General features: G+C 48.4%; 1 long non-coding RNA gene across 1 annotated transcript in view; it reads left to right on the top strand.

Annotated features, from left to right (window-relative positions):
- LOC134929043 (uncharacterized) overlaps positions 1–25,629 on the top strand; it is a 77,103-nt gene extending 51,474 nt beyond the window's left edge. The window contains exons 2-4 of the long non-coding RNA XR_010178230.1: positions 9,883–10,003; positions 23,047–23,181; positions 25,223–25,629. This is a non-coding gene — a long non-coding RNA (uncharacterized LOC134929043). The remainder of the gene's footprint in view (positions 1–9,882; positions 10,004–23,046; positions 23,182–25,222) is intronic.
- The last annotated feature ends 1,269 nt before the right edge of the window (positions 25,630–26,898 follow it).

Here is a 26,898-nt window from a genome sequence, read left to right as displayed (position 1 = left end):
TGGAATTTGCCCATATTTAATGCACACACAATATTGCTGGCGTTGTCCGATGCCACAAATCCACAGGAGAGTCCAATTGGGGTAAGCCATTCCGCGATGATCTTCCTCAGTTGCCGTAAGAGGTTTTCAGCTGTGTGCGTATTCTGGAAAGCGGTGATACAAAGCGTAGCCTGCCTAGGAAAGAGTTGGCGTTTGCGAGATGCTGCTACTGGTGCCGCCGCTGCTGTTCTTGCGGCGGGAGTCCATACATCTACCCAGTGGGCTGTCACAGTCATATAGTCCTGACCCTGCCCTGCTCCACTTGTCCACATGTCCGTGGTTAAGTGGACATTGGGTACAACTGCATTTTTTAGGACACTGGTGAGTCTTTTTCTGACGTCCGTGTACATTCTCGGTATCGCCTGCCTAGAGAAGTGGAACCTAGATGGTATTTGGTAACGGGGGCACACTGCCTCAATAAATTGTCTAGTTCCCTGTGAACTAACGGCGGATACCGGACGCACGTCTAACACCAACATAGTTGTCAAGGACTCAGTTATCCGCTTTGCAGTAGGATGACTGCTGTGATATTTCATCTTCCTCGCAAAGGACTGTTGAACAGTCAATTGCTTACTGGAAGTAGTACAAGTGGGCTTACGACTTCCCCTCTGGGATGACCATCGACTCCCAGCGGCAACAACAGCAGCGCCAGCAGCAGTAGGCGTTACACGCAAGGATGCATCGGAGGAATCCCAGGCAGGAAAGGACTCGTCAGACTTGCCAGTGACATGGCCTGCAGGACTATTGGCATTCCTGGGGAAGGAGGAAATTGACACTGAGGGAGTTGGTGGGGTGGTTTGCGTGAGCTTGGTTACAAGAGGAAGGGATTTACTGGTCAGTGGACTGCTTCCGCTGTCACCCAAAGTTTTTGAACTTGTCACTGACTTATTATGAATGCGCTGCAGGTGACGTATAAGGGAGGATGTTCCGAGGTGGTTAACGTCCTTACCCCGACTTATTACAGCTTGACAAAGGGAACACACGGCTTGACACCTGTTGTCCGCATTTCTGGTGAAATACCTCCACACCGAAGAGCTGATTTTTTTGGTATTTTCACCTGGCATGTCAACGGCCATATTCCTCCCACGGACAACAGGTGTCTCCCCGGGTGCCTGACTTAAACAAACCACCTCACCATCAGAATCCTCCTGGTCAATTTCCTCCCCAGCGCCAGCAACACCCATATCCTCCTCATCCTGGTGTACTTCAACACTGACATCTTCAATCTGACTATCAGGAACTGGACTGCGGGTGCTCCTTCCAGCACTTGCAGGGGGCATGCAAATAGTGGAAGGCGCATGCTCTTCACGTCCAGTGTTGGGAAGGTCAGGCATCGCAAACGACACAATTGGACTCTCCTTGTGGATTTGGGATTTCAAAGAACGCACAGTTCTTTGCGGTGCTTTTGCCAGCTTGAGTCTTTTCAGTTTTCTAGCGAGAGGCTGAGTGCTTCCATCCTCATGTGAAGCTGAACCACTAGCCATGAACATAGGCCAGGGCCTCAGCCGTTCCTTGCCACTCCGTGTGGTAAATGGCATATTGGCAAGTTTACGCTTCTCCTCCGACAATTTTATTTTAGGTTTTGGAGTCCTTTTTTTTCTGATATTTGGTGTTTTGGATTTGACATGCTCTGTACTATGACATTGGGCATCGGCCTTGGCAGACGACGTTGCTGGCATTTCATCGTCTCGGCCATGACTAGTGGCAGCAGCTTCAGCACGAGGTGGAAGTGGATCTTGATCTTTCCCTAATTTTGGAACCTCAACTTTTTTGTTCTCCATATTTTATAGGCAGAACTAAAAGGCACCTCAGGTAAACAATGGAGATGGATGGATTGGATAGTTTACTAGTATACAATTATGGACGGACTGCCACGGTTAGGTGGTATAAAAAAACCACGGTTAGGTGGTATATATTATAATAATAATACAATTATGGATGGACGGACTGCCTGCCGACTGCCGACACAGAGGTAGCCACAGCCGTGAACTACCGCACTGTACACTGGTTGATAAAGAGATAGTAGTATACTCGTAACAACTAGTATGACACTATGACGACGGTATAAAGAATGGAAAAAAAACCACGGTTAGGTGGTATATATTATAATAATAATACAATTATGGATGGACGGACTGCCTGCCGACTGCCGACACAGAGGTAGCCACAGCCGTGAACTACCGCACTGTACACTGGTTGATAAAGAGATAGTAGTATACTCGTAACAACTAGTATGACACTATGACGACGGTATAAAGAATGCAAAAAAAACCACGGTTAGGTGGTATATATTATAATAATAATACAATTATGGATGGACGGACTGCCTGCCGACTGCCGACACAGAGGTAGCCACAGCCGTGAACTACCGCACTGTACACTGGTTGATAAAGAGATAGTAGTATACTCGTAACAACTAGTATGACACTATGACGACGGTATAAAGAATGAAAAAAAAACCACGGTTAGGTGGTATATATTATAATAATAATACAATTATGGATGGACGGACTGCCTGCCGACTGCCGACACAGAGGTAGCCACAGCCGTGAACTACCGCACTGTACACTGGTTGATAAAGAGATAGTAGTATACTCGTAACAATTAGGATGACACTATGACGGTATAAAGAATGAAAAAAAAACCACGGTTAGGTGGTAGGTATATAATAATAAATAATACAATTCTGGTCGGACGGACTGCCTGCCGTGTGCCGACACAGAGGTAGCCACAGCCGTGAACTACCGCACTGTACACTGGTTGATAAAGAGATAGTAGTATACTCGTAACAATTAGGATGACACTATGACGGTATAAAGAATGAAAAAAAAACCACGGTTAGGTGGTAGGTATATAATAATAAATAATACAATTCTGGTCGGACGGACTGCCTGCCGTGTGCCGACACAGAGGTAGCCACAGCCGTGAACTACCGCACTGTACACTGGTTGATAAAGAGATAGTAGTATACTCGTAACAATTAGGATGACACTATGACGGTATAAAGAATGAAAAAAAAACCACGGTTAGGTGGTAGGTATATAATAATAAATAATACAATTCTGGTCGGACGGACTGCCTGCCGTGTGCCGACACAGAGGTAGCCACAGCCGTGAACTACCGCACTGTACACTGGTTGATAAAGAGATAGTAGTATACTCGTAACAATTAGGATGACACTATGACGGTATAAAGAATGAAAAAAAAACCACGGTTAGGTGGTAGGTATATAATAATAAATAATACAATTCTGGTCGGACGGACTGCCTGCCGTGTGCCGACACAGAGGTAGCCACAGCCGTGAACTACCGCACTGTACACTGGTTGATAAAGAGATAGTAGTATACTCGTAACAATTAGGATGACACTATGACGGTATAAAGAATGAAAAAAAAACCACGGTTAGGTGGTAGGTATATAATAATAAATAATACAATTCTGGTCGGACGGACTGCCTGCCGTGTGCCGACACAGAGGTAGCCACAGCCGTGAACTACCGCACTGTACACTGGTTGATAAAGAGATAGTAGTATACTCGTAACAATTAGGATGACACTATGACGGTATAAAGAATGAAAAAAAAACCACGGTTAGGTGGTAGGTATATAATAATAAATAATACAATTCTGGTCGGACGGACTGCCTGCCGTGTGCCAACACAGAGGTAGCCACAGCCGTGAACTACCGCACTGTACTGTGTCTGCTGCTAATATAGACTGGTTGATATTTAAAGAGATATTAGTAGTATACAACAATACTATACTGGTGGTCAGGCACTGGTCACCACTCCTGCAGCAAAAGTGTGCACTGTTAATTAATATAATTGTACTCCTGGCTCCTGCTAACAACCTGCAGTGCTCCCCAGTCTCCCCCACAATTAATTATAAGCTTTTAATTTATACATTGATGACTGTGCAGCACACTGGGCTGAGCTGAGTGCACACAGACTGAGTCACACTGTGTGACTGACTGTGCTGTGTATCGTTTTTTTTTTCAGGCAGAGAACGGATATAGCAGAGAGAAGTGAACGGATATATTATATTAAATAAAAGTTAACTAGCAACTGCACTGGTCACTGACTGTGGTAAACTAACTCTGTCTGCGACTCTGCACAATCTCTCTCTATCTAATCTATCTATCTCTATTCTAATGGAGAGGACGCCAGACACGTCCTCTCCCTATCAATCTCAATGCACGAGTGAAAATGGCGGCGACGCGCGGCTCCTTATATAGAATCCGAGTCTCGCGATAGAATCCGAGCCTCGCGAGAATCCGACAGCGTCATGATGACGTTCGGGCGCGCTCGGGTTAACCGAGCAAGGCGGGAAGATCCGAGTCGCTCGGACCCGTGGAAAAAAAAGTGAAGTTCGTGCGGGTTCGGATTCAAAGAAACCGAACCCGCTCATCTCTACTTTGCTGTAGCCGCCACCCCCACTAATTTAGCCCTACCCAGGGCCGGATTAAGGCTCCACGGGGCCCGGGGTACTTAAGACAAGGGGGCCCCCTAAGGGCTAATTGTAGTATATATATATATATATATATATATATATATATGGGGGGAAGGGGGGGATTCCATACACTATATATATATATATATATGAATGCTGTTATAGTACATATTATTGAACAGAAAAATAGAAAGCCAATGAGTCCAAAGTAGCAAAACAAAACAATATCACATTGTGGTACTCAGCTGGACTCAGAGAATCAAATGTTGAAGCTGGTCTGCAAGGTACAAGGCCACCCCAAACCTGTCACACGGTAGGTGGTGTTAGTATGATGTGGGGGTACCCTCTGCAAGTGTCTAAGGGCACACAAGCTGCTGGTTACAATAGCTCCAAAAAGAAAACTGTTACCACACATACACTGTACAGCATACTTACACACACACACCATACATACACACAACATATATACTGTACACACACACACACACACACACACACACACACACACACACACACACACACACACACACAGCAAACCTATAGACACACACACAGCATACATGCACACAACATACATACTGTACATACACAACACACACACAGCATACATACACGACACTAACCAAGAGAGGAGATTGTCACTGCCCGAGTCCATGTGAGCGGAGCTGCTGCTGCACATACTCAGTAGCTCCCTCTGCTGTCTGCAAATGTATCCAGTGCTGCAGATAGCTCTGCTGATCAGAGCTCTCTGTGAGGAGCAGCCGTCCATGCTGGCCGCTCTGATAGTCAGTGACTGCAGGTGTGCCCGCCCGGTGCAGAGATGGAGACAGGGCTGTCTCCATCTCTTGAAAACAAATTTGGTCCACGCGGGAGGGGTAGTTCTGCGCCACTGCCACCAATGGCAGAACGTTATATATGTATAAATAAATAAATCAGTGTAAATGTCCAGTGCTTGATGGCAGACAGGGGGGCCCCAATATAAGGGGGGCCTGGGGTAATGTGTCCCCTGGGCACCCCCTTTAATCCGGCTCTGGCCTTACCCTAGCCGCCACCTCAGACAGGTTAGGGTACGGGTAAGTTAATTACCCCATCCCCTGTCCGCATTGTAAAAGTCAAGATGCCAGGTTAGGTTAGGTTTAGGTACCTCTGGGGGGTGGTTATGCACTAAGGGGGAGGTTAGGGTTAGGCTGTAGGGAGGGTTAGGGTTAGGGGGGTGGGGAGAGGGAAGAACACCCCCTACTCACCCCTGTCGGTATTCTAATCTTTTGGATCCCTTTGTTGAAATTTGAGCGGCGGAATCCTGTGCAGTGGGATAACCTGCTGATTCCAACCAAAGGGACACAAAAATATCTTCAAAGGGTCATTTTGTTAAATGTGATTTGATTAGGCTGCATTCTGTCTTCTCTGACAGCCTCTCACCTTCCCAGTGCAATCCTTTTTGTATAAGACCGCATACACAGTAAAAAAATATTATTAATTTGATTTTAACTGTTTCTTAACAAGAGGTCCAGAGCCCAGCATTTATCTTTCTTCTTGTGGCACTAAACATTCCAAAGATCATTCTTCTGCCTCTCTGTCTTCCTATACTTGTGTGTGTGAGAGAGAGCGTGAGATGGGGATGGACAGAGAGAGGAAGAGAGAGAGGAGGGGGAGAATGAGAGAGAGAGGAAAGAGAGAGAGAGAAGAGAGGGAGAGAGAAGGGGGAGGGGGGAGTGAGATGGGAGAGAGGAAAGAGAGAGAGGGAGAGAGAAGGGGGAGGGGAGAGTGAGAGGGGAGAGAGAGGAAAGAGAGAGGGAGAGAGAAGGGGGAGGGGAGAGTGAGATGGGAGAGAGAGAGGAAAGAGAGAGAGGGAGAGAGAATGGGGAGGGGAGAGTGAGATGGGAGAGAGAGAGAGGAAAGAGAGAGAGGGAGAGAGAAGGGGGAGGGGAGAGTGAGAGGGGAGAGAGAGAGGAAAGAGAGAGAGGGAGAGAGAAGGGGGAGGGGAGAGTGAGATGGGAGAGAGAGAGGAAAGAGAGAGAGAGGTAGAGAGAAGGGGGAGGGGAGAGTGAGAGGGGAGAGAGAGAGGAAAGAGAGAGAGAGGGAGAGAGAAGAGGGAGGGGAGAGTGAGATGGGAGAGAGAGAGGAAAGAGAGAGAGGGAGAGAGAAGGGGGAGGAGAGAGTGAGAGGGGAGAGAGAGGAAAGAGAGAGAGGGAGAGAGAAGGGGGAGGGGAGAGTGAGAGGGGAGAGAGAGAGGAAAGAGAGAGAGGGAGAGAGAAGGGGGAGGGGAGAGTGAGATGGGAGAGAGAGAGGAAAGAGAGAGAGAGGGAGAGAGAAGGGGGAGGGGAGAGTGAGATGGGAGAGAGAGGAAAGAGAGAGAGGGAGAGAGAAGGGGGAGGAGAGAGTGAGAGGGGAGAGAGAGAGGAAAGAGAGAGAGGAAGAGAGACGGGGGAGGAGGGGGGAGAGGGAGAGAGAAGGGGGAGGGGGGGGAGAGGAGAGAGGGAGAGAGAAGGGGGAGGGGGGGGGGAGGGAGAGAGAAGGGGGAGGGGGGGAGAGAGAGGGAGGGAGGGAGAGAGAGAGGAGGGAGAGTGTCTGTTGCAGTCAGGGAGCAGGGACACAGGCTCACAGAGAGGAGCAGGGAGGAGTAGAGACAGCTGCACACCAATAACCAGGGAGTTTCCAGGGCGTCTGTGCTGTACTTATGTGTACTCTGCCCCTGTTAATTTGTTTCTAGAACAGTTAATTTGTTTCTAGAACAAGTTAGGTAGCAACAGGTGGGGAACCTGCCCATGAGCTCCCCTTCCCAATCCTGCTCTGAGTGTTTATTAGTTAGAGCTCCAGCCTCCCTCTGACTACTGTGCAGTGTGTGCATTGAAGGGAGAAATGGCTTCAAACGGGCTCAGTGAGATCACCAAGGACTCCGTGGAGCACTACAGGAGGAGGAGTTGAAAGTGACACACAGAGAGAGACTGACAGCAGCAGCATGAGGTGTGAGAGGAGGAGAAGGAGGGAAGTCCGCAGCCCTGCTGAGTCCCTGCTCTTAGCTATCCATGCACCCCAATAAATCAGACAACCAGGTATCCTATAGCTTTCCCCATGTTCCTGATCACACACTCGGGCCACCACACCCCTCTTACCCTTCTCCTTTCTGGTCGGGTTTCTGTGCGTCTTGCTGACTCCCTCATTACAGCTGGGCTCTTTGCTGCTGTGCCAGATCCCCCTGCGCTGCCCCCACTGTCACTCCAGCCGCAGTACAATCACTCCAATAAGCGACTGCTGTGGGTGTCTGATCCAGCTAGCCTCCTCTCACTGTTGCTGCAGCACACATGCGGGGAGGAGAACGAGGAGCTGGTACAGGCACAGTGCGGGATGCCGGGGTATAGCTTCCGGCTACCGCTACCCATAACTCCGCGGTGGCCGCCCCTTGTGTTCTGATGTCACAAAATTAGTTCCTGGGCAGTGGCGAATCCGGGAGATTTATATAGCTTCCTGGGGCAGCGGGAGACTTTGCGTCCAATCAGGAGTCTCCCGCGGAATGCGGGAGGGTAGGCAACTATGTCCTAGTTGATAGGATAACCAGAAGAGTAGCTTTGGGTTGAGTGTCATGAGATTAAATGAAAACCAAAAAGTTATGTACCCTCCAGGTTCCATTCTCAGCAGTCCAGCTGTCGGTACAATGGTGCCACGTGGTGCCACAGGGCACAGCCACGCTCACTGTCCACTCAACCTCTTTCCAACACGTCCAGCGAGAGTGAACAAGTCGAGTGCATGTCATTACCTATTCCCTGTGAATGTCACCATGCGGGCCCACCTTACAGTTTTATGTCCCTCATTCCAGGTTGATCGCTAGCTGCTTTCGTTCGCAGTACAGCGATCAGGCAAATAACCGGCAGTTCTGCGCATGCGTATGCGGCACAATGCGCATGCGTGTCGTACTCTTACAACGAATGATGTAGTTTCACACAAGGTCTAGCGAGGCTTTTCAGTTGCACTGCTGACCGCAGAGTGATTGACAGGAAGTGGGTGTTTCTGGGTGTCAACTGACCGTTTTCAGGGAGTGAGTGAAAAAATGCAGGCGTGCCGGATAAAAACGCAGGCGTGGCTGGTGAAACGTAGGCGTGGCTGGCCGAACGCAGGGAGTGTTCGTGACGTCAAAACAGGAACTAAATAGTCTGCAGTGATCGCAAGCTAGGAGTAGGTCTGGAGCTACTCCGAAGCTGCACAAAATTATTTTGTAGCCGCTGTGCGATCCTTTCGTTCGCACTTCTGCTAAGCTAAGATACACTCCCAGAGGGCGGCGGCTTAGCGTTTGCATGGCTGCTAAAAGCAGCTAGCGAGCGAACAACTCGGAATGAGGGCCTGTATACGCTGATATTGAACAATACATTTCTAGTGCGCCACAAAAAAGACAACTCTTATTTGTTCTCCTCTTTTTACGCTCATGGGTTACACAGGCTCTGTGGCTGATTAAACCAGGTGAAATGCAGACTTGAGGTCAGCCAGCCACAGAAACGGTATAATTCGTGAGTTTCCTGGTTTAATGGGATAGTATAGTTAGTATAGCTCTCTCTCTCTCTCTCTCTATATATATATATATATATATACACACACACACACACATCGGAAAATGGTTAATTCAGACTCTTAGATAAAGAGCTTTATTTCCTTATAAAATATAAGTGGTGATTTAGTCTAGAAATTTCTGTCACTTATCTTTTCCCTTTACCTATACATTGAGGCACTCTGTACAGTATTGCCTTATATTTCATTTTCTACACTAGTCTCATTTTTTTAAACTAGAAACTCATGTATATCCAGTTGTAATTGATGTAGAAAATGAATATGTAAGATAGCTGTAACTCTGTAGCTTTGCTGCTGGTTACTGTGACATCACACCTAGCCTGTGACATCACTAGCCCATGACATCACAATGCTTCTTCCTGTAATATTCTATCTACAGCTGCTGACGTTTCCAGTTTCCATGCAGGAAGACAGGTAGGAGGAGGTGAGTCCTACATAGCAGGGTATGATGGAGAGGGGTAAGAAAGACAGAGTGCAGTATAGTCAGCTGAGAGGCAAGACAAGATAGACAGAACAGGGAATACAGGTACAAGGACACATAAATAGGAGAAGTGCAGGAAGGAACGACATATTTAGGAATAAAAATGTAGCGTTACAGGAATAAAGAGGGCGGTATGGAGGATAAGCACACAAACAGGGGATGCAGATAACATGGGTCTCTATGAGGCAGGATCGTGGCTTTGGGATGAAAAAGTTAATAAAATAGATAAATGGGATATTGATAACTTTGAAAGTATCTTGTTTGGTTTAAGGAAAATTGGGAAACTGGTTGACTCATGGACATTTTATTGTACTTAAACTAGTACTATGCTTAATGATAGTGTTTTGTGTTTTTTAGATCATCTGGCAAAGAGATTTGCAGAGTGTCGGGTGACCGGCAAAGAGATCTGCAAAGTGTCAGTTGAAGACGACGGGAGGGGTCGCAGAGGTAGCAACGACTGGAGTATAACATGAAGGTGGTAAGTTACCATACTCTCTCTGCACATGTTACATCTGCCCCACCTACAGTGCACATGGTTTTGTCCATTAGAGAACAAATTTGCTGCTGCGATCAGGTCTGAATTAGGCCCAGTGTATGATACTAACATGGTCATAGCACTAGGGAAGACCTGGAGCAGATAACTTGGGTCTCTATAAGAAATAATAAATTGGGTATAGTTTGCTGCGCTGTGAAGGAAAAAAGCTGCTCAGGTTGTTATTTGGTGATTGTTGGGATTTGTTAAACCAAGCGCTTGTGTGTACTGGTGTGTAGTGTTCTGTAGAATTGTTTAATGAACCAGTAAAAAATTATGTAAATGGCTGAAAAAAATGTAAAGAAGAAATAGAGTGAAGAAAAAAGAAGAAAATGAAAAAAAATGAAACAAATGAAAAAAAATGAAAAAAGTGAAATGAAAAAAATAAAAAAATTAATAAATGGGGAAGAAAAATAATAATATATTGTAAGTACTGAATGAAAAAATAATAATAAAAATAATAATAAAATAAAATAAATATATTTAATTTAAAATAGGGAAGGGAGGGTAGGGTAAGGGGTAAAGTGCAATGTTTACAGCTCCTTTATGAATAATTTTGGAGCTTTTGGACACTTGATTAAAAAGGGTACAGTCTGTTGCGGTGTAGCTATCCCTGACTTACCCTATTTGTCTGGTGCAAGCGTGGCTGGGGGTCCCGGTGTCTGTGGCAGCAATTAGCTGATGGACAGGCTGGCTTTTCCTGCCTGTTAGGCCGTAGCTCACGTCCTCCTTCCCCTGGCTGCACTGTAACCGCTGCTTCGTCCGCTCCGCCGTGACCGGAAGTTCGGATGTTTACTTCCGGTATTGCAAGTGCTGGCGGCGGCGGAGTCCGTGTCCTAGATGGTTGTTTCTTTTTCTCCAACGCGTTTCGAATCCAAGTCCGGATTCTTTCTCAAGCTCCAAAATTATTCATAAAGGAGCTGTAAACCTTGCACTTTACCCCTTTACCCTACCCTCCCTTCCCTATTTTAAATTAAATATATTTATTTTATTTTATTATTTTTATTTATTTTTTTCATTCAGTACTTACAATATATTATTATTTTACTTCCCCATTTATTAATTTTTTTATTTTTTTCAATTCACTTTTTTCATTTTTTTCATTTCTTTCATTTTTTTTTCATTTTCTTCTTTTTTCTTCACTCTATTTCTCTGACGTCCTAGTGGATGCTGGGGACTCCGTAAGGACCATGGGGAATAGACGGCTCCGCAGGAGACTGGGCACATCTAAAGAAAGATTTAGGTCTATCTGGTGTGCACTGGCTCCTCCCCCTATGACCCTCCTCCAAGCCTCAGTTAGATTTCTGTGCCCGGCTGAGCTGGATGCACACTAGGGGCTCTCCTGAGCTCCTAGGAAGAAAGTGTTTGTTAGGTTTTTTATTTTCAGTGAGACCTGCTGGCAACAGGCTCACTGCATCGAGGGACTAAGGGGAGAAGAAGCGAACCTACCTAAGTGGTGGTAGCTTGGGCTTCTTAGGCTACTGGACACCATTAGCTCCAGAGGGATCGAACACAGGACCCGACCTCGTCGTCCGTTCCCGGAGCCGCGCCGCCATCCCCCTTACAGAGCCAGAAGCAAGAAGGTGGTCCGGAAAATCGGCGGCTGAAGACTTCTGTCTTCTCCAAGGTAGCGCACAGCACTGCAGCTGTGCGCCATTGCTCCTCATGCACACCACACACTTCGGTCACTGATGGGTGCAGGGCGCTGGGGGGGGGCGCCCTGAGCAGCAATACTGACACCTTGGCTGGCAAACTGGCACCATATATAGCCCCAGAGGCTATATAGGTGCTTTTTAACCCCTGCCAGAATCCATAAAAATGCGGGAGAAAGTCCGCAAAAAAGGGGCGGAGCTATCTCCTTTCAGCACACTGGCGCCATTTTTCCCTCACAGCTCCGTTGGAGGGAAGCTCCCTGGCTCTCCCCTGCAGTCAATACTACAGAAAGGGTTAAAAAGAGAGGGGGGGCACAATTTAGGCGCAGTATACAATATATATTGGCAGCTATACGGGAAAACACTCTTATATGTGATATCCCTGTGATATATAGCGCCCTGGTGTGTGCTGGCATACTCTCCCTCTGTCTCCCCAAAGGGCTTTGTGGGGTCCTGTCCTCTGTCAGAGCATTCCCTGTGTGTGTGCTGTGTGTCGGTACGGCTGTGTCGACATGTATGAAGAGGATAATGATGTGGAGGCGGAGCGAATGCCTGTAAATGTGATGTCACCCCCTGCGGGATCGACACCGGTGTGGTTGGACTTATGGAAGGATTACGTGAAAGTGTCAACTCCTTACACAAAAGGTCGACGACACAGAACAGCCGGCTACTCAGCTTGTGCCTGTTCCAGCGTCTCAAATGTCATGGGGGGCTCTAAAAACGCCCGCTACCTCAGATGGCAGAAACAGATGTCGACACGGATACCGACTCCAGTGTCGACGACGATGAGACTAGTGTACCCTCCAAATAGGTCCACCCGTTACATGATTGAGGCAATGAAAAATGTATTACACATTTATGATAATACCCCAGGTACCACATAAAAGGGTATTATGTTTGGTGAGAGAAAACTACCAGTAGTTTTTCCTGCATCTGAGAAAATAAAATGAGGTGTGTGAGGAAGCGTGGTCTTCCCCCGGTAAGAAATTGATAATTTCTAAACGGTAATTGGCAGCGTACCCTTTCCCGCCAGAGGATAGGTCACGTTGGGAAACACCCCATAGGGTAGATACAGCGCTTACACGCTTATCAGAAAGGGTGGCACTACCGTCTCCGGATACGGCCGCCCTGAAGGAACCTGCTGATAAAAAGCAGGGGGTTACCCTAAAAGATATAGTCACACACTCGGGCATTATATTGCGACCAGCCATTGCTTCGGCATGGATGTGCAGTGCTCCCGCTGCGTGGTCAGATTCCCTGTCGGAAAATTACTATGGATAGGGACAATATTTTGCTGACAATAGAGCATATAAAAGACGTGGTCTTATACATGCGTGATGCACAGAGGGATATTTGCCGGCTGGCATCAAAAATAAGCGCTAGGTCCATTGCCGCCAGACGGGGGTTATGGACTCGGCAATGGTCAGGCGATGCCGACTCGAATCGGCACATGGAAGTTTTGCCCTATAAGGGGGTAAAACTGTTTGGGGATGGTCTTTCAGACATCGTTTCCACAGCTGCTGCTGGGAAATCGACTTTTTTGCCACAGGCTACCCCACAACAAAAGAAAGCACCGTATCATCAAGTACAGTCCTTTCGGCCCCAGAAAAGCAAGAGGGCTAGAGGCTCATCCTTTCTGCCGAGAGGCAAAGGTAGAGGAAAAAGCTGCAGCACACAGCTAGTTCCCAAGAGCAGAAGTCCTCCCTGCGTCCGGTAAGTCCACAGCATGACGCTGGGGCTGCTCAGGCGGACCCGGGTACGGTGGGGGCCCGTCTCAGAAATTTCAGCGCCCAGTGTGCTCTCTCACATGGATCCCTGGGTCCTTCAAGTAGTATCTCAGGGGTACAGGCTGGAGTTCGAGACGTTCTTCCCCCCGCCGTTTCCTAAAATCTGCCTTACCGACTCCTCCCTCTGCCAGGGAGGTGGTGTTGGTGGCTATTCAACACTATAATCACAACAAGTGATTGTCAAGGTGCCCCTCCTTCAGCAAGGAAGGGGTTACTATTCCACAATGGTTGTGGTACCGAAACAGAACGGTTCGGTGAGACCCATCTTAAAATTAAAATACTTGAACTTTTATATCAGAAGATTCAAGTTCAAGATGGAATCGCTCAGGGCGGTTATTACGAGCCTGGACGAGGGGGATTACAGGGTCTCCCTGGACATCAAGGATGCGTACCTGCATGTCCCCATTTACCCTCCTCACCAGGAGTACCTCAGATGTGTGGTACAGGACTGTCACTATCAGTTCCAGACGCTGCCGTTGGAGTTGTCCACGGCACCGAAGGTCTTTACCAAGGTAATGGCCGAAATGATGATACTCCTTCGCAAGAAGGAAGTTTTTATTATCCCGTACTTGGACGATCTCCTGATAAAGGCGAGGTCCAAAGAACAGTTGGTAGTGGGGGTAGCACTCTCTCGGGAAGTGCTACAACAGCACGACTGGATTATCAATATTCCAAAGTCACAGCTGGTCCCGACGACACGTCTTCTGTTCCTGGGAATGATTCTTGACACAGACCAGAAAAGAGTGCTTCTTCCAGTGGAAGCACACGAGTCCTAAAAAAAAAAATGGTAGCTTCGTACGAAGCATAATTCCATTCAGAAGGTTCCACGTAAGGACGTTCCAGTGGGACCTGTGGGACAAATGGTCCGGGTCCCATCTACAGATACAACAGCGGATGACCCTGTCGGCAAGAAACAGGTTGTCGCTGCTGTGGTGGCTGCAGAGGGCTCATCTACTAGAGGGCCGCAGATTCGGAATACAGGACTGGGTCCTGGTGACCACGGAGGCCAGCCTTCGGGGCTGGGGTGCAGTCACACAGGGAAGAAATTTCCAAGGAGATTTCGCTTCAAGCAAGGCCCCTGCTTCAGAACCAGCCGGTACTGATCCAATCAGACAATATCACGGCGGTCGCCCATGTAAACAGACAGGGCGGCACAAGAAGCAGGATGGCGATGGCAGAAGCCACAAGGATTCTCCGATGGGCGACCTACACCCGGGAGAATGGGGACTTCTTCCAGAAGTTTTCCAAATGCGGGTAAACCGTTGGGAATGACCACGGGGGACATGATGGCGTCCCGCCTCAACAAAAAGTTGAAAAGATATTGCGCCAGGTCAAGGGACCCTCAGGCGATCGCTGTGGACGCTCTAGTGACACCGTGGGTGTACCAGTCGGTTTATGTGTTTCCTCCTCTACCTCTCATACCCAAGCTACTGAGAATAATAAGAATGATCAAAGCCAGGAAGGATGTCACCGCAAGACATTATTACCGCATTTGGCGGAAATATGTTGCTTGGTGTGAGGCCATGAAGGCCCCGAAGGAGGAATTTCAACTGGGTCGATTCCTACACTTCCTGCAAGCAGGGGTGACGTTGGGCCTCAAATTGGGGTCCATCAAGGTCCAGATTTTGGCTCTGTCGATTTTCTTCCAGAAAGAACTTGTCACGATCCGGGTATCTGGACGCCATTTCTTACCCATCAGATGCCTCCTAAGGCTGGCTCAGCGCTCCAGGACCGGATCCCATCTGTTATCCTAATGTTCACATTCCTGCATCCTCTCCTGTCTCTCTGAGACGCTGTCACAGTAACGCCTTATTACATCTGGCATGGCGTCTCCCGCGGCCTCCGCCGCCGTCCCTGAGCTTCTGCATGCAGAGTGTCAGAGTGGCGATTACGTCAGCCGCGGCCTCCGCTGTGTCCGCGTGGTTGTCAAACCTAGTTCCTGTTTGTCTCTCTCCTGTGATTGTCTGTCTTCCAGGTTCCAGCTCCTGTCTCAAGACTTCCACCATAGAGACCCGCACCAGCATTCCACCTGCGGTGTAGCCTGACTCTCCAATCCATTGTGGATTCATCTGTTTCCAGCTACAACATTACCTGCTTCCAGCTCAGCTTCCAGCAGAGTACAGCTTCCCTTAAAGGGCCGGTGTCCTTTCTACACTTTACCACTCTCCACCGGTATTATTATTTCTCCGCTCTCAAGTTCTACATTTCAGTTCATATTTCATCGCTCCCAAGTTCATTTATTATTTAACTGGTTCCAGCCAGTATCCACTCCGTGCTAACAACAGTCTGGTTCCAGCCAGTATCCACAGCAGCTGTTTTATCTTCAGCAACCCAGCTTTTCCTGGAACACCAGCTGGCACAATCCTGGGTTATCTCCATTGCTACAGTCGGGCCTGGTAAGGACTTTCCATCTAGAAGATCATAAGAACTATCTCACACTACCAGTGCCCTGTGGCTCCTGCCATCCTGTAGTACCCAGGAACTGTATTTATTCTTTGCTGACTTTTACGTTTTCTTTAACTGCTGCTGTGTTGCGGAGTTGTCATAATAAACATCATTGACTTTTATCCAAGTTGTCGTGGTCACGCCTTCGGGCAGTTATTATTCATGTTACTTACATGTCCAGGGGTCTGATACAACCTCCCAGGTTCCGGTACATCTCAGCCCCTACAACTGAGGCTGCCTCCCGTCAGCTCAGGCCCTCAGTTGTGACAGTAAGCACTGACCTAATGAATCCAGCCGGAGACCAGGATCAAGCGGCCAGGCCGATGCAAGAACTAGCAGCCCGACTAGAACATCAGGAGGCTGCACAGGGCCACATCATCCGCTGTCTCCAGGATCTCTCTACTCGGCTGGATGGGATTCAGACAACTCTCCGTGGATCAGGCGCGTCTGGTGCGTCAACCACAGTGACTCCAGCTATAACCCCACCCACCTTACCCATTTCTGCTCCACGTCTTCATCTTCCAACGCCAGCAAAATTTGACGGATCTCCAAGATTCTGCAGGGGATTTCTCAACCAGTGTGAGATTCAGTTTGAGCTACAACCTGGCAATTTCCCCAGTGACCGTACAAAAATTGCCTACATTATTTCTCTTCTCAGTGGCTCAGCCCTTGATTGGGCATCACCGTTATGGGAGAGGTCCGACACCCTGCTATCTTCCTACACTGCCTTCGTGTCAACATTCAGGCGCATCTTCGACGAGCCAGGCCGGGTAACCTCAGCTTCATCCGAGATTCTCCGTTTACGCCAGGGGTCACGTACTGTAGGACAATATCTGATACAGTTCCAGATCCTGGCATCCGAACTGGCATGGAACGACGAGGCCCTGTATGCTGCATTCTGGCATGGCTTATCTGAGCGTATTAAAGATGAGTTAGCTACCAGAGACTTACCTTCTAAGTTAGATGAGCTAATCTCACTCTGCACGAAAGTTGATTTACGTTTCAGAGAGAGAGCAACTGAGCGTGGAAGATCATCTGCTCCAAAATCTTCTGCTCCTCCTCCTCGTCAACTGTCACCATCTAAAGATGAGCCCATGCAACTTGGCCGTTCCCGTTTAACTCCTGCTGAGCGCCGAAGACGTCTCTCCGAGTTTCTCTGTCTCTATTGTGCAGCTCCGTCTCACACCATTAATGCCTGTCCCAAACGTCCGGGAAACTCCAAATCCTAGCTCGCCAAGGAGAGGGCCGGCTAGGAGTAATGATCTCCTCTCCATCTCCTCAAGATTGTAATCTCCCATTCTCGCTTCAAGTTGCTCAACGTTATCGGAACGTCATTGCCCTCCTTGATTCCGGAGCAGCTGGGAACTTTATTACCGAAGCCTATGTTAAACGGTGGTCCCTACCCACCGAGAGACTTCCTTCGTCCATTTCTTTAACTGCCGTGGATGGCAGCAAAATTTTTGATGCAGTTATTTCTTTAAGGACTCTACCAGTTCGTCTGAGAGTGGGAGTTCTTCATTCCGAACTTATTTCTTTTTTAGTGATTCCAAGAGCCACACATCCTGTGGTCCTGGGCCTTCCATGGCTCCGTCTTCACAATCCTACAATTGATTGGACGACTACGCAAATCCTGGCATGGGGTTCCTCCTGTGCTGAGACATGTTTGTTTAAAGTATTGCCTGTCTGTTCTTCCTCCCCCAGGTCGTCTGATGTTCCACCTCCTCCATATCAAGATTTCACGGATGTGTTCAGTAAAGCTTCTGCTGATATCCTTCCTCCTCATAGAGAATGGGACTGTCCGATTGATCTCGTTCCAGGGAAGGTTCCACCTCGAGGCCGAACTTATCCGTTGTCTCTGCCTGAGACGCATTCTATGGAGGAATATATTAAAGAGAACCTAGCAAAGGGGTTCATTCGACCTTCTTCTTCTCCAGCCGGCGCAGGCTTCTTTTTTGTAAAAAAGAAAGATGGTGGTCTGCGGCCGTGCATCGACTACAGAGGTTTGAACGACATTACCATCAAGAACCGTTATCCTTTACCCCTGATTACTGAGCTCTTTGACAGAGTTAGCGGAGCTACCATCTTTACAAAGCTGGACTTGCGAGGTGCATACAATCTCATCCGGATCCATGAGGGTGACGAGTGGAAGACCGCCTTTAACACCCGTGACGGACATTATGAGTACCTCGTCATGCCCTTCGGCTTGAGCAATGCTCCAGCTGTCTTCCAGCATTTTGTCAATGAGATCTTCAGAGACATTCTATACCGTCATGTCGTGGTCTATCTAGACGATATCCTCATTTTTGCCAACGATTTAGAGGAACATCGTTTTTGGGTTAAAGAGGTTCTGTCCCGTCTCCGTGTCAATCATCTCTATTGCAAATTAGAAAAATGCGTCTTTGAAGTCAAGTCCATTCCGTTTCTAGGGTACATTGTGTCCGGTTCCGGACTAGAGATGGATCCTGAGAAACTACAAGCAATCCAAAATTGGCCGGTACCCTTAACCCTCAAAGGGGTCCAGAGGTTCTTAGGGTTCGCCAACTATTACCGAAAGTTTATACGAGACTTTTCCACCATTGTGGCGCCTATTACTGCTTTCACTAAGAAGGGTGCTAACCCGTCCAAGTGGTCTGAAGAAGCCATGCAAGCATTTCATCTTTTAAAACAAAGGTTCATCTCTGCGCCTGTTCTGAAACAGCCTGACATCGACTCTCCTTTCATCTTAGAGGTGGATGCCTCCTCCGTTGGAGTAGGAGCGGTGTTATCTCAGAGGGCTAAAGATGGCCATTTACACCCTTGCAGTTTCTTCTCCCGGAAGTTCTCCCCAGCTGAGCGCAACTATGCCATTGGCGACCAGGAGTTGCTAGCCATCAAGCTCGCTCTAGAAGAGTGGAGGTATCTGTTGGAGGGAGCTTCTCATTCAATCACCATACTTACAGACCACAAGAACCTTTTATACCTGAAGGGCGCACAATGTCTCAACCCTCGTCAGGCCAGATGGGCACTTTTCTTTTCCAGGTTCGACTTTAAACTCCAGTTCTGTCCGGGCTCTCAGAATCGCAAGGCCGATGCCCTTTCCCGCTCATGGGAGCAAGAAAATGAGTCAGAGTCTTCAGACAAGCATCCTATTATAAATCCGTTGGCATTCTCCACGGTAGGGATGGACTCTACGCCCCCATCAGGGAAAAGTTTTGTGAAGCCGATGCTAAGGAAGAAGCTCATGCATTGGGCCCATGCTTCCCGTTTTGCCGGACATACAGGTATCCAAAAAACCCTGGAGTTTATCTCTAGGTCCTATTGGTGGCCAACTCTGAAAAAGGACGTCTTGGAGTTTATTGCATCTTGCCCAAAGTGTGCCCAACATAAAGTATCCCGCCAGTCGCCTGCGGGGCAACTGGTTCCACTATCCGTTCCCCGTCGACCATGGACCCACTTGTCGATGGATTTCATTACAGACTTACCCATGTGCAACAAGTTCAATACCATCTGGGTGGTAGTTGACCGGTTCACCAAGATGGCACACTTCATTCCTCTCACCGGTCTTCCGTCAGCTTCCAAGTTGGCTCAAGTATTCATACAAGAGATCTTCCGACTCCACGGTCTTCCTGAAGAAATTATCTCAGATCGAGGAGTTCAATTCACAGCCAAATTCTGGCGAAGTTTATGTCAAGTCCTCCAAGTCAAGCTAAAGTTTTCCACGGCTTACCATCCTCAGACCAATGGTCAAACCGAGAGGGTGAATCAGGACTTGGAGGCCTTCCTCCGCATCTATGTGTCCTCCTCTCAAGATGACTGGGTTCAATTACTTCCCTGGGCCGAGTTCTGTCATAACAACCAGTATCATTCTTCATCTGCTTCAACACCATTCTTCGCTAACTTTGGATTCCACCCTAAAGTCCCTGAGTTCCAACCGCTTCCAGCAACTTCTGTTCCCGCAGTGGATATCACCTTGCATCAGTTTGCCAATATCTGGAAGAGCGTACGATCAGCTCTGCTCAAGGCATCGTTCAGGTACAAGAAGTTTGCGGATAAGAAGCGTCGAGCAGTTCCTGCTCTCAAGGTGGGTGATCGGGTATGGTTATCCACGAAGAATTTGAGGTTAAGAGTTCCCAGTATGAAGTTTGCACCTCGCTATATCGGTCCTTTCAAGATTGAACAAGTCATCAATCCTGTTGCTTACAGACTCCAGTTGCCTCCCTTCTTAAAAATACCCAGGACATTCCATGTTTCCCTGTTGAAACCGCTGATCTTGAATCGGTTTCATTCCTCACTTCCTCCAACTCCGAAAGTCCAAACTCAACGAGGCGTTGAGTATGAAGTGGCCAAGATCCTGGACTCACGTCACCGTTACGGTCAACTACAATATCTTATTGGGTTATGGTCCTGAGGAACGTTCATGGACCAATGCTTCTGATGTCCATGCTCCTGCCTTGGTCCGGAGATTCCATTCCAAGTTTCCTCAAAAGCCAAAGAAGTGTCCTGGGGCCACTCCTAAAGGGGGGGGTGCTGTCACGATCCGGGTATCTGGACGCCATTTCTTACCCATCAGATGCCTCCTAAGGCTGGCTCAGCGCTCCAGGACCGGATCCCATCTGTTATCCTAATGTTCACATTCCTGCATCCTCTCCTGTCTCTCTGAGACGCTGTCACAGTAACGCCTTATTACATCTGGCATGGCGTCTCCCGCGGCCTCCGCCGCCGTCCCTGAGCTTCTGCATGCAGAGTGTCAGAGTGGCGATTACGTCAGCCGCGGCCTCCGCTGTGTCCGCGTGGTTGTCAAACCTAGTTCCTGTTTGTCTCTCTCCTGTGATTGTCTGTCTTCCAGGTTCCAGCTCCTGTCTCAAGACTTCCACCATAGAGACCCGCACCAGCATTCCACCTGCGGTGTAGCCTGACTCTCCAATCCATTGTGGATTCATCTGTTTCCAGCTACAACATTACCTGCTTCCAGCTCAGCTTCCAGCAGAGTACAGCTTCCCTTAAAGGGCCGGTGTCCTTTCTACACTTTACCACTCTCCACCGGTATTATTATTTCTCCGCTCTCAAGTTCTACATTTCAGTTCATATTTCATCGCTCCCAAGTTCATTTATTATTTAACTGGTTCCAGCCAGTATCCACTCCGTGCTAACAACAGTCTGGTTCCAGCCAGTATCCACAGCAGCTGTTTTATCTTCAGCAACCCAGCTTTTCCTGGAACACCAGCTGGCACAATCCTGGGTTATCTCCATTGCTACAGTCGGGCCTGGTAAGGACTTTCCATCTAGAAGATCATAAGAACTATCTCACACTACCAGTGCCCTGTGGCTCCTGCCATCCTGTAGTACCCAGGAACTGTATTTATTCTTTGCTGACTTTTACGTTTTCTTTTACTGCTGCTGTGTTGCGGAGTTGTCATAATAAACATCATTGACTTTTATCCAAGTTGTCGTGGTCACGCCTTCGGGCAGTTATTATTCATGTTACTTACATGTCCAGGGGTCTGATACAACCTCCCAGGTTCCGGTACATCTCAGCACCTACAACTGAGGCTGCCTCCCGTCAGCTCAGGCCCTCAGTTGTGACAGAACTGGCTTCACTGCCTGAAGTTCAGACTTTTGTCAAAGGAGTTCTGCATATTCAGCCTCCTTTTGTGCCCCCAGTGGCACCTTGGGATCTCAATGTGGTTTTGGCATTCCTGAAATCACATTGGTTCGAACCACTTAAGACTGTGGAATTGAAATATCTCACGTGGAAAGTGGTCGTACTGTTGGCCCTGGCTTCGGCCAGGCGGGTTTCAGAATTGGCGGCTTTGTCTTGAAAAAGCCCTTATCTGATTTTCCAGATGGATAGGGCAGAATTGAGGACTCGTCCTCAGTTTCTCCCGAAGGTGGTCTCAGCTTTTCACTTGAACCAACCTATTGTAGTGCCTGCGGCTACTAGGGACTTGGAGGATTCCAAGTTGCTGGACGTAGTCAGGGCCCTGAAAATGTATGTTTCCAGGACGGCTGGAGTCAGAAAAACTGACTCGCTGTTTATCCTGTATGCACCCAACAAGCTGGGTGCTCCTGCTTCTAAGCAGTCTATTGCGCGCTGGATTTGTAGCACTATTCAGCTGGCGCATTCTGCGGTAGGATTACCGCAGCCTAAATCAATAAAAGCCCATTCCACAAGGAAGGTGGGCTCATCTTGGGCGGCTGCCCGAGGGGTCTCGGCTTTACAACTTTGCCGAGCAGCTACTTGGTCAGGGGCAAACACGTTTGCTAAATTCTACAAATTGGTTTCCCTGGCTGAGGAGGACCTGGAGTTCTCTCATTCGGTGCTGCAGAGTCATCCGCACTCTCCCGCCCGTTTGGGAGCTTTGGTATAATCCCCATGGTCCTTACGGAGTCCCCAGCATCCACTAGGACGTCAGAGAAAATAAGATTTTACTCACCGGTAAATCTATTTCTCGTAGTCCGTAGTGGATGCTGGGCGCCCATCCCAAGTGCGGATTGTCTGCAATACTTGTACATAGTTATTGTTACAAAAATCGGGTTTTGTTGTGAGCCATCTCTTCAGAGGCTCCAATTGTTATCATACTGTTAACCGGGGTTCCTATCACGTGTTATATGGTGTGATTGGTGTGGCTGGTATGAGTCTTACCCGGGATTCAAAAATCCTTCCTTATTGTTTCAGCTCTTCCGGGCACAGTTCCTAACTGAGGCTTGGAGGAGGGTCATAGGGGGAGGAGCCAGTGCACACCAGATAGACCTAAATCTTTCTTTAGATGTGCCCAGTCTCCTGCGGAGCCGTCTATTCCCCATGGTCCTTACGGAGTCCCCAGCATCCACTACGGACTACGAGAAATAGATTTACTGGTGAGTAAAATCTTATTTTCTTCTTTACATTTTTTTCAGCCATTTACATAATTTTTTACTGGTTCATTAAACAATTCTACAGAACACTACACACCAGTACACACAAGCGCTTGGTTTAACAAATCTCTATAAGAAAGAGTCTTGGGTTTTGGATAAAAAGTCAATAAAATAGATAAATTGCAAATGAATAAAAATGAAAGTACGTAACAAAATGTGGTAGTATAATTATACACAAAGTATGTCTGACCAGGAAATTCTGGTTATTTAGATCATCATTTGGCAAAGTTCTGGCAAAGAGAATTGCAGAGTGTCGGGTGACCGGCAAAGAGATCTGCAAAGTGTCAGTTGAAGACGACGGGAGGGGTCGCAGAGGAATTAGTGACTGGAGAATAGCATGCAGGAGGTAAGTTACCATACTTGTGTAATTGTGTGTGTGGTGGGGGTATTGAGAGCACAGTACAAAACATAAGGTCTATGGTGGGGGAGAGCGGACAATACAAAACATGCAGAAGGGGGCAACTTGGTATAGCACATACAGATGGTGTGGGGGCACAATACAAAAACATAGAAATTGTGGCGTACTCTATAGGACATATAGAGGAAGGACATACACTTTTGGGGGTTGCAAGATGTAGAACATACTGTAATGCAGAAAAACAGGAAGGGTGGGGAGAGCATGATACAGAACATACAGATCGAGGGATGAACAATACAGATCGGGGGAGATAGTGAAATGGCTGACATTTACAGTATATCAATGAACTGGGGCAGGTGTACAAAGAGTGATAAAGTGGAGAGAGATAAACTAACAACCAATCAGATCCTAGTTGTCATTTTTCAAACACAGCCTGCAACATGGCAGTTAGGAGCTGATTGGCTGGTACTTTACCTCTCTCCACTTTATCATCTCCCCCAAAGAATAACCAAATGATGACATGGTACAGAATGGTATAAATTATGTGAATTGGAGCTGTAACAAGTGACTGTTTCCCTATCTTTACATATAATAAAGGTGACATAGGTGGTCATTCAGAGTTGATCACTAGCTGCATTCGTTCGCTGTGCAGCGATGAGGCAAAAAAACGGCAGTTCTGTGCATGCGTATGCGGCGGAATGCACACGCGCAATGTACTATTACAATGAACGATGTAGTTTCACACAGGGTCTTGCAAAGTTTTTCAGTCGCACTGGTTGCCGCAGAGTGATTGACATGAAGTGGGCGTTTCTGAGTGGCAACTGACCGTTTTCTGGGAGTGTTCTAAAAAAACGCAGGCGTGGCAGGACAAACGCAGGCGTGGCTGGGCTAACGCAGGACGTGTTTGTGACGTCAAACCAGGAACTGAACAGTCTGAAGTGATCGCAAGCGCTTAGTAGGTTTTGAGCTACTCTGAAACTGCACAAAAAGCTTTGTAGCCGCTCTGCGATCCTTTAGTTCGCACTTCTGCTAAGCTAAAATACACTCCCAGTGGGAGGCGGCATAGCATTTGCACGGCTGCTAAAAACTGCTAGCGAGCGATCAACTCGGAATGACCCCCATAGTCTTTTCCCCAGAGTCCTTCTCCTTACCACTCAGGGGGCCTGATTCAGATGCGGACGCAGATCCTCTGTTGCACCAAGTGGCTCAATGCATTTTCACTGTACATGCGTGTAAGCTGCACTGCACACAAAATGAAATCAAGCTCACAGGGGATCCCATCGCAAAGTGATTGACAGGAAGTCAGCGTTTCAGGTGGTAACTGGGGTGGCTAACTGTATACAGGCATGTCAGGTCTGTTCAAACACCGTTCCATGTGCGTGCATAAATTACCCATTGCGACCTGTGTTGCTGCTGGGGAGCCCCCTGTGTCTAGGAGACTTGCTCAGCCTACGACTGCTCAGACTCACAATGCAATTGTGAGCGGCAAGATTGCAGCAGCGATCGCTTCAACAACCACAACTGAATCAGGCCCACAATTACACCATTATATTTTACTATTTTATCACATTTAACAACTAAGGGGTCAGTTTAATTAGGTGCGAGTTTGTATTCCAACAGCCGCACTTTCCGGTAGCCCCATAGGCTGAATCTGGCCACGGAGGGTGTGAGTTTGGATGCTGTTGAAAAGTCGCAGCAATGGTAACTCGTACCTAATTGGATTGACCCCTAAATGTTAGCAATTCATAGCTTTTATTATTTACTGGTCAAATTTATTTTCTGAAGGTACCCACTAATTACTATAAGAGAGAACTTATCCCCCCAATGTGTGTATTGTATAAAAACAATGGGCCCTTTGGGATAATTGTCCTTATTTTAGGTATTTTCCATGTCCTCAGTAGGTAGAGTAACATATTTACATAGAGAGATTTTTCTCTCTACACAACCACACCACTGTTTGCAGTTTGTCTCTCTGCTTGTTCATCCACTAACAATGATTTTTCATCTCTTCCTCTTCGTCTACACGCAGTGGGTGATGCTTGAATAGCTGCCCTGGGAGGAGAGCTGCGGACACATGCTCCAAATGTTGGGACATAGGCATTACCTATTAGGAGATGCGGTAAAGATGCCGGCTGACGGGTTTATGGCAGTCAGAATACTGACACTGGGATCCCGACACTCTTCAGACTCCCGACGTTGGAACTTCGAATGGACAAAGATTCCGACGCCCGTTTCCCCACGATCATATGTTTAGGGCTGGGCAAGGGGGGTTAGGTTTAGGCGTCAGGCGGGGGGTTAGGGTTAGGCTGCAGGTGGTGAAGGGTAAGGATATGCTGCGGATACGGTGGATTAGGCACCCCCGGGGGTGGTTAGGCTGCGTGGGAGAGAGGGTTAGGTTTAGGCATCAGGCGGGAGGGTTAGGTTTAGGCGTTAGGCAGCGGGGTTAAGTTTAGGCTGCGGGTGGGGGTAATTTAGGATTAGGCACCCCCGGGGGTGGTTAGGCTGCGCGGGAGGGAGGGTTAGGATTAGGTGGGGGGATTAGGTTTAGGAGTCAGGCGGGGGGGGTTAAGTTTAGGATGTGGGTGGGAGGAGGTTAGGGTTAGGCTGCGGGTAGGGTGGGTTAGGAACCCCTGGGGGCGGTTAGGCTGCGGGGAAGGGAGGGTTAGGTTTAGGCATCAGGCGGGGGGTTAGGTTTAGGCTGTGTCTGGGGGGAGGTTAGCGTTAGGCTGCGGGTAGGGTGGATTAGGGTTAGGCAACCCCAGGAGTGGTTAGGCTGCAGGAGAGGGAGGGTTAGGCAGCAGGGACGGAGGTTTGGATTAGGCACCTCCGCAGGTCGGTTAGGCACAAAGGGGGAGGTTAGGGTTAGACTGCGGACAGGCAGAGTTAGGGGGGTAGGGAGAGGGTTAGGCATCAAGCGGAGGGGTTAGGGTTAGGCTGTGGGTACGGTGGGTTAGATTTTAGATTTAGGCATCAGGTGGGGAGATTAGGTTTAGGCGTCTGACGGGGGGTTAGGTTTAGGCTGTGGGTGGGGAGAGGCTAGGGTTAGGCAGCGGGTAGGGTTGGTTAAGGTTAGGCACCCATGGGGGTGGTTAGGCTGCGGGGAAGGGAGGGTTAGGTTTAGGCATCAGGTGGGGGGTTAGGTTTAGGCATCAGGCAGGGGGTTAGGATTAGGCTGCGGGTGGAGGGAGGATAGGGTTAGGCTGCAGGTGGGGGGAAGTTAGGGTTAGGCTGTGGGTAGGGTGGGTTAGGCACCCCTGGGAGTGGTTAGGCTGTGGGGAAGGGAGGGTTAGGTTTAGGCAGCAGGGACAGAGGTTAGGATTAGGCACCTCCATGGGAGGGTTAGGCACAAAGGGGGGAGGTTAGGGTTAGATTGCGGACAGGCAGGGTTAGGGGGGTGGGGAGAGGGGAGAACACCCCTTACTCACCCCTGTTGGTCTTTTCTGTACTGGGATCCCGGCATCGGTATGACAACCACCGGGATCCCATGCACTGGGATAGCATACTGACCCCTCTATTAGTACACCTCTTAATGCCCAGAGGGAAGGGCGATCCGGAGGCCATGGTTCCCCAGAGGTTTCCCCCTAAGGGGGTTTTTCCTCTCCTGAGTGCTGAAGGATGACTCTTTGTGAGTCCAGAGGTGTAGCTTTTATGCCATAATGAGTACCAAACTCATGCCCGTCCCTGCAATGTATAAGAAGTAAAATA

Source organism: Pseudophryne corroboree, chromosome 5 (genome assembly GCF_028390025.1).
Source record: "Pseudophryne corroboree isolate aPseCor3 chromosome 5, aPseCor3.hap2, whole genome shotgun sequence".
NCBI classification, from domain to species: domain Eukaryota; kingdom Metazoa; phylum Chordata; class Amphibia; order Anura; family Myobatrachidae; genus Pseudophryne; species Pseudophryne corroboree.
Note: the sequence above shows the minus strand (reverse complement) of the source record. Positions and strands in the feature narration are given on the sequence as shown.